Below are 7,973 nucleotides of genomic sequence, written 5' to 3' on the forward strand. Positions count from 1 at the left end.
GAAAGAAAAGAAAAGAAAAGAAAGCCAGCCAGCTGGGATTTTGATAGTGATTTCTTCGAATCTGTATATAAATTGGGAGGGCTAATGCTATCTTAATGATATTAAATCCTCTTATCCATGTACATGGATGTCTTTCCATTTATTTAGGTCATCACTAATTTCCTTCAATGATGTTTTGTGGTTTTTAGTGTACATTAGATTTGCTTTTGCATGTGATTCACAAAAGGCAAAGATTATCATAGGCATAGACCTTTTGGATCTAACTTTTAAAAACACTGTATTCTGAAATATACATACTGAAAATTACCTAAAATACAAGGTACAATCTAATATTATACAACAAATACTCACCCAGAGCAAAAAATATAACATTTCCAGCACACCAGAAACCTCCCGAAACCTTTCTTCCGCTTCAGTCACTTCCTTTCTTTTTACAAAACCATTCATGCATGCATCCCTAAACAAAATGGTATAGTTCGCCTGTCTTGAACTTCACATCAACGGAATCACACTCTACTTTGGAAGTGTCCCACCTCTCCATAGAGCTCCTGGGCTCTGCTTCTCCCATCCCAGGGGCTGCTGGCCCCACAAGGAAGACTGTTCCTTTTGTGTCTTCTGCTTTTTGCTCAACATCATTTTTGTGAGATTTACCCACGTTCTCACACAAAGCTGCAGCAGTTCATTCATTTTGATCACCATATGGTATTCTGTTGTATGGCTAATATATGTATCCATTCTACTGCTTTTGGACACGGGTTGTTTCCAGGTTTGGGCTATTACTAGCAATGCTGGAATGAGCATATATTCTTCTTTAATCAGAAAAAAATTTACTAAAAACAATTATCAGGAGCTTGAGCAAGCATATTCATGGACTTTGCTCTGCAGAGCAGAAGAGCAGCTGCTTTCCTTCTGAGTCACTTCAGAAGCCCCTGACCTCCTCCTGAGAGGACCCCAGATAATGAACAGACCGCAGCGGCAGAGAGTACTGTCAATGAAGCCTCTCAGCTTTTTACGGATATTAATAGTTTTAGGCTTGGATTGTGCAATCAGCCCTGGGCTTTGGCACGTGGCTGGGCAAGAGCCTGGAATAGACTGCCCCCTCTCCCATCAAGATCAGAGTCATTTAATCCTTTGCGTGTTTGAGGGAGGATGAGGGACAGGAGAGATCTGGCAAGAGGCTGTGTCACAGACCAGGCCTGACTATATGTTTCTTGCTTTATTGAAATGAAAGCCCTTTGCCCACCTTCCCAGGTGAGTGGTTGGCTATTTTACAGGCAAGTCTGGTCAGGAGATCACTTGGTTTTCCTTGCACTGGGAAAGAATATTCAAAGAACCAGACTTCTCACTGTAGGTATGGCAGGGGCAGGGGAGGGGGGGGTTGGTGCGAGGAAGAGACATGCAATGATATACCTTCAAATCACTTCAAATGAAGCTTGTAGCTAATTTTCCACAGCCTGAGCTCCCCAATGTTGCCCCGAGGGTCTAGGAAGTGAGACTCATGACTGCCGGGTTGCTGGGTGATTTTAAGCTACTTAGTATGGTCTCCACCAAAGGGAGCCACTGACTCCAGGCTCCCCACCTCTCCATAGAGCTCCTGGGCTCTGCTTCTCCTATCCCAGGGGCTGCTGGCCCCACAAGGAAGACTGACCCAGAGAACAGCGGACCCAGAAAAACCTCAGGCTCCAGGCTGTCCCCAACGGTTCCCATCCCACAGGGAATGCGATCCCTATGAGCCACATTTTCCACTTCTGGGCTCCCAGTCCTCCCTCCTTCCGTCCCCCTTGGGGAATTGGTAAGAAACGCAGATGGAGTCTTCCTTTGACCCCAAGTCATCTCTCTAGAATTTGCGCCAAGCGAGCTGGCAGTTGTCTGTTGCTCCATGTCCAAGGCCCTGGCACATCATGACTGCCGTCTCTGCACTGCAATTGCCTGACTGCAGAATGAGGGGCCCGGATATGGAGTAATCCCATAATCATGGCCAGTGGCTCCAGAGGCAGATCGGCTTTGGTTGACTTCTCTTCCCTTCTCCCACCCCAGTCACTGGCACAAGATCCTCCTCCTCAGACAACAGCAAAAGGGGTGACAACTTGTCTCGAAGTCAGAGGAGCCCTAAACAATTTTCAGAGTGTAACACCAACCTAAGTAACTAGCCATGTATGTGAATTTAAAGATTTATTTATTTTTAGAGAAACAGAGAGAGGGAGAGGTGCGGGGGGGGGGGAGATAGTTTTCAAGCCAACCCCCCACTGAAGTCAGAGCCCCACACGTGGACTTGATCCTAGGACCCTGAGATCATGACCTGAGCCAAAACCCAGAGTTGGATGTTTAACCAACTGAGCCACCCAGGAGCCCCTTCATGTACATGATTTTAAAAACTAGAACAGAAGGGGGACTTTTCCTTATGTTGTTGATAGAAATGCGGGCTGGTCACCTTTCTCATTTCCCCGTTTGGAGGAGAATATGGCCCATCTTGCCCCTACCTTCCCCGGTGCCACAATGAGCAATGCTGTGGAAGAGGAACTCGGCCCATAGGGGCCCCTCTCTGTATTCCCCCACCTCCACCCACCCCCACAAAGGAGGTTATGCAACCCCTGGCATGCTCATGAGGCCGTTGGGCCACACAGCTGAAAGGCCAGGACCAGGCTGACCAGCCGCGTTTCTGGAGTTGGGGGGCCTCTTCCCTCTTTAAGGGGCACCATCTGGTGGGGCTATGTTCCCACAGAGGCCCTCAGGTCTCAGTGGGATGCATTTAAACTCTCTCCCGACACCTTGAGCCTCCCCACTCCGCACCTCCCAAACTCTGAAAGCTGCTACCCCTGGCGTGCTGTGCACCCAGCCCTCCCACCTGTGCACCCAGGCCTTGGTTTTGAGGAGCCCCCAGGTTGGCCCCAGACTGCAGTTCTTAGACACCCAGATCTGTTAAAAAGCTAAGCCACTGGAAGGAAAGGCTATCTTTCTCTGTACCTCTGCTTGGGGACTCATTTTGCAGGTAGCACTGCCTTGAGGTACACTGCTGGCCCCAGGAGAGGGGTCCTGTGGTACAGTGACAACCCAAGTTCTAATCTTGTTCCTGTCCTAACCCCAGCTATAGGCAGGATTCTAAAAACCAACCCCATCCCCCCAAGATTCGGGTCCTCTGGTATTAACCAAACACTAAATGCTGCTGGGAGGCTAATTTTAAAGATGTAATTGAAGGCCTGTTATGCACTGGATGTTTGTCCTCTCCGCCCCTCAAGCCCATGTGAAGTCCTAACCCTCAGTATGATGGTATTAGGAGCCAGGGGCCTTTGAGAAGTGATTCGATTTAGATGAAGTCACGAGGGTGGGGCCCCATGATGGGATTAGTGGCCTTAGAAGAGACCCCAGATGGCTTGCTGCTTTTCTCTTGGCCATGGAAGGATACGGCAAAAGCCATCCATCTATGTGTAAGCCAGGAAATGGGCTCTCTCCAGGAACCAAACCTGCCAGCACCTGGGTCTGGGACTTCCAGCCTCCAGAACCACAAGAAAGCAAGGTCTATCCATTTAAGCCACCCAGTCTGTGGCCCGTGCTGACAGGTCAGGTCCTGCGTCAGTGGGCCTCCAGAGGCTAGGAATTATTCAGGTTGACCTGGCCCAGTCTGGAGAACCCTTCAAAAGAAGCAGGGTTTTTTTTTTTGGCTAGTAGCAAAAGAGGAAATCAGGGAAATGTCAAGAGTGAGGGAGATCCCTAGGAGGGGGCTCTGACGTGAGGATCCCACCGCTGCCCTCTGCAATGTCGCCAGTGGGCCCATGAATGTGGGAAGGCTGCTGGGAAATGAGGGTGGCCTGAAAACCACAGCCACCTGCACGCGGAGCTGAGGACACAGCCGGCCAGCACAGGGTGTGCAACACCCAGAGCAAGAGATCCAGCTGAGTCACAATCGACTTCTGACCTACAGACACTGTGAGATAATAACCTGGTGTTGATTTAGGAGCCACCAAGTTTGTGTCACTGGTGACACAGGTAGCAAACAGATACACTGCGTGACCTAAAAGGGGCCACTTAACTTTGCCAAGATTAGCTAGGGGCACCAACTTGAACAAGTGATTTGTTTCTTAGACTCAGCTTCTTCATCTCTAAAATGGAGCCAACAGCAGCTATTTCTTTGGCAATGTGGCAGTAGCTGGGCACATGGCCACCCAGCTAGAGCCTGCTTTTCCCCAGAGCCCCTGGCAGCTAGGTGTGCTCATATGACTTGGCCTCACCTGAAAGGTGGATGGCGACACTGGGCTACTTCTAGGTGTGGGTCCTCAAACACAGCACATGGCCTTCCACTCTTGTCCCTTCCTTTCAACGGAATGCTGAGGTCCTGAGGCAGCCACACAGCGTGGACATGCAGACCAGGAGCACGATCTGCAGGATACTGCAGAAGGAAGATGGAAAGAACCCAGATCTCTGAACCCAGGTGGGTGTTAGGGTGCCCGCTAACGGGGCACACTCCCCTTTACCGGCGTGCGCGGGAGGAAGAAACATCTATTTCCTTGGAGCCACTGGATATGGGGGGGGGGCTCCTTATTACAGCACCCTGGTCTCTGCCTTAACCAATATGAACCCCCAATACAGGGTGCCTGACTGGCTCAGTGGGCAAAGTGTGAGACTCTTGATCTCCAGGCTGTGAGTTTGAGCCCTGTGTGGGGTGTACAGATTGCTTAAACATAAAATCTTTAAAAACAAAAACAAAAAAACAGCCAATACAGGGAAGATGGGTCTGAGGGTTAGCCCAGGGTTTTGTTTTGTAAAGTGGAGACATACATACGCCAAGTAATTTATTAGTGCTTATAAGGAAGCAGTGTTTGAAGAATATTGTAGAATTTCAGTGAATCAAAGAGTTCTACTAAGTTATTCATTCCATACTTATCTATTGAGCTGCTGCTAATTATCTGAAGTTATGACACGGAATACCACCAAATCTCTCACCTTCTGGTCAAGAAAGATGGTAAACAATCAACAAACACACAATGTGTCCGATGGTGGTCAGTGTAGGGGAGAAGAGTAAAGCCGGGTAATAGGGCCAGGGGGTGCTGGGTGGGGTGGGTGAAGGGGGTACTTCATACAGGTGTCCAGAGAAGGTGACTCCAGTGGGATGGTGTCTGACAAGATCCTGATGTTGAGCGAGTGAGAACTGGGTCACTCAGGGAAAGAATGTCCTAGGCAGAGAGGAAAGAGCACACACAAAGGCCCTGAGGAGGAGCCCGCTTCTTTGTTCAGGGAACAGCAGATGCCACTGTGGCTGGAGTGGTGGCAGAGAGGGGCAAGGGAGCATGCAAGGCCTCTGGTCAATGTGAGAGCTTTAGCTTCTACACACTGGGCGACATGGGAGCCACTGGAGGGCTGAGCAGAGGTGTGCCTCAAGCTACTTGTAAGAAATAAAGCCTGGCTTAGAGGCCCCTGCATCATCCAGGCGAGGGATGGTGGAGGTTGAGGTCATGGATACCTTCTGGACGCAGAGATGAGAGGATTTACTGGAGGCTCAGATGTGAATGTGAGCCCATGAGGAGTCAAGAAATAGTCTAAACTTCTAAGATTAAAGGACAGAGTTGCTCTTCACGGGAGGGAACAGGTTTCTGGGGAGGCAAGAGCAGGAGCTCGGTTCTGAACACGTTACATTACCTCTGGACAACCCAAGTGGTGGAGGAGTCAGAGTTCTGGGGGAGGACCTATCTAGAGACAAAAATAGGAAGCAGTCAGCATAAAGGTAGCACTTAGGTCACAAGACCTGAGAGCTCCCAGGGACCAAGTATGGAGAATGACTGAAGAGGGAGCGGGGGCCACTGTGTGACTGGGAAAGCATCGGGAGGGGGTGGGTCACGTGGCATAACCAGAAATATATCTTTAAGCAGTGATTTTTAATTTTTTAAATTGTGGTGAAATACGTATCACATAAAACACTGCCATTTTAACTATTTTTAAGTACACAAACCAGTGGCATCAATGACATTCACAAGGTTATGTAAGCATTGCCACTATTTCTAAAACTTTATTATCACCCCAAACAGAAACTCTGTACTCCTTAAGCAATAACCCCACTGCCTTTTCTCCCCAGCGCTAGCAACCACTAACCTACTTTTTGTTTCCATGGGTTTGCCTTTTCTGGATGTTTCACACCAACCAAATCAGATGACAGGTAGCCCTTCTGTGTACGGCTTCTTTCACTTGCTATGATGTCTTCAAGGTCAACCCAAGTTGTAGCCCGTGCATTTCCTTTTATGGCCAAATAATACTCCACTGTATGACTGTTTTGCTTCTCTATTCATCTGGTGATAGACACCTCAGTTGTTTCCACCTTTTCGCCATTGTGAACAGTGCTTCTGTGAACAAGCTGTGACTCTGAACGGACTCTTGATGAGTTCGGGAAGGAGATAAAACACATGAGCACCCCTCCTTCCCAGAAGCCCCTCAGAATCTTCCAGAGGAAGGATTTCTTTTGCTGTATAAAAAGGGAACGGAGCACCTGGGTGGCTCAGTCAGTTAAGCGCTTGCCTTTGATTCAGGTCATGATCCCAGGGTCCTGGGATTGAGCCCCACATCGGGCTCCCTTCTCCATGGGGAGTCTGCTTCTCCCTCTCCTTCTGCCTGCTGCTCCCCCTGCTTGTGCTTGCTCTTCCTCTCAAATAAATAAATAAAATCTTTTAAAAAATAAATAAAAAATAAAAGGGAACCCTGGGCTTCACTAGTTTGAAAACAGGGCTTTAAAGCAAACGGGATTAAGAGAAAATGTTTGCTATGAAGAATTACATAACAATTTTCAGGAAACATTTCAGGAAACATGTAATTTTCAGGAAACATTTCAGGAAACACGTAAGATAGTCAATAGGAAGATGGCACCTATGTGTATTTTACCACCTGTCTCTCCATAGATGGCACACTTGCTAAGGGCAGAGACCCGGTCTGCGTCGTGCACAGTGTCTGCACACAGTGGGTCCTCCGTCAGTGTTTGCAGGATGAGTGATGGGAATATGCAGCAGCCACATGACGGTCACTTGGGCCACGTTGAGGTAGGTGCAGCGGGGCCCTGCCTGCCTCCTAAAGCAGGGTCCTTACCCTTACCAGGTCAGTAACCTAGAGGATGACTGGGTACCTCTGCTCTCACCAACTTCCCACAGGAATGTAGCATTCCCTGACAAATACAGGTAACAAGTCCTAGGAGTTTTTCACAGCACCTGTGATTCTGTCTGCAACACAAACTGCGGACATTTTCATACCACGGATGCAGATTTCTCTAAAGGCCATTAATGCTCATCACTCTTTTTAAGTTATAGTCATCATTAGCACAGCTTCTGCTGGATCTTATTTAATATGCTGATAAGGGGCACATATCTACGCTACAACAAATGTGGCTTTATCAACTAGTTGGATAATTACATTGCATTATGATTGTTCTGCTTTGTAATCCCAAGTATTTTATTTTTCGCCTTTATCTTACCTTTTGGGTCTACAGGCATCACTAGGTGGGCACAGGGGTCCGTGGTATGTAACAAAGGTTAGGAACCTGCGTGAGGGCTTGCTTGGCTTCCCCCTCTGGAGTCCTCCTGGGACACACCCCGTCCTGGACACGGACTGCAGGTCCTGACCCGGCTGTATGTGTGTGTGTGTGTGTCGTGCCGCCTCTCGCCACCAGGGGGCGCCGCTCCCCCCCAGGTCAAGCGGAGCCCAGAGGCAGGTTCAAAGCTTCCTCCTTCCCACCTCCGTCCTAACCAGGGCTGGCAGCAGAAGCTCCTGGGAGTTTCCCCGCCTCCTTCTCTCTCTTTTTAAGATTTTAAGTAATCTCTACACCCAACGGGGGACTCGAACTCACAAGCTTGTAATCAAGAGTCACATGCTCTACCAACTAAGCCCTTTAAAAAAAAAAATTTAATTACAGAAAACTTCAAACAAGTACAAAAGTATAAGAAGCTCCAGAAAGCCATGAACCAGCTTCAATAATTATCACCTCACGTGGGGAGCTTCCTACG

This window comes from Vulpes vulpes, chromosome 12 (assembly GCF_048418805.1).
Source record: "Vulpes vulpes isolate BD-2025 chromosome 12, VulVul3, whole genome shotgun sequence".
NCBI classification, from domain to species: domain Eukaryota; kingdom Metazoa; phylum Chordata; class Mammalia; order Carnivora; family Canidae; genus Vulpes; species Vulpes vulpes.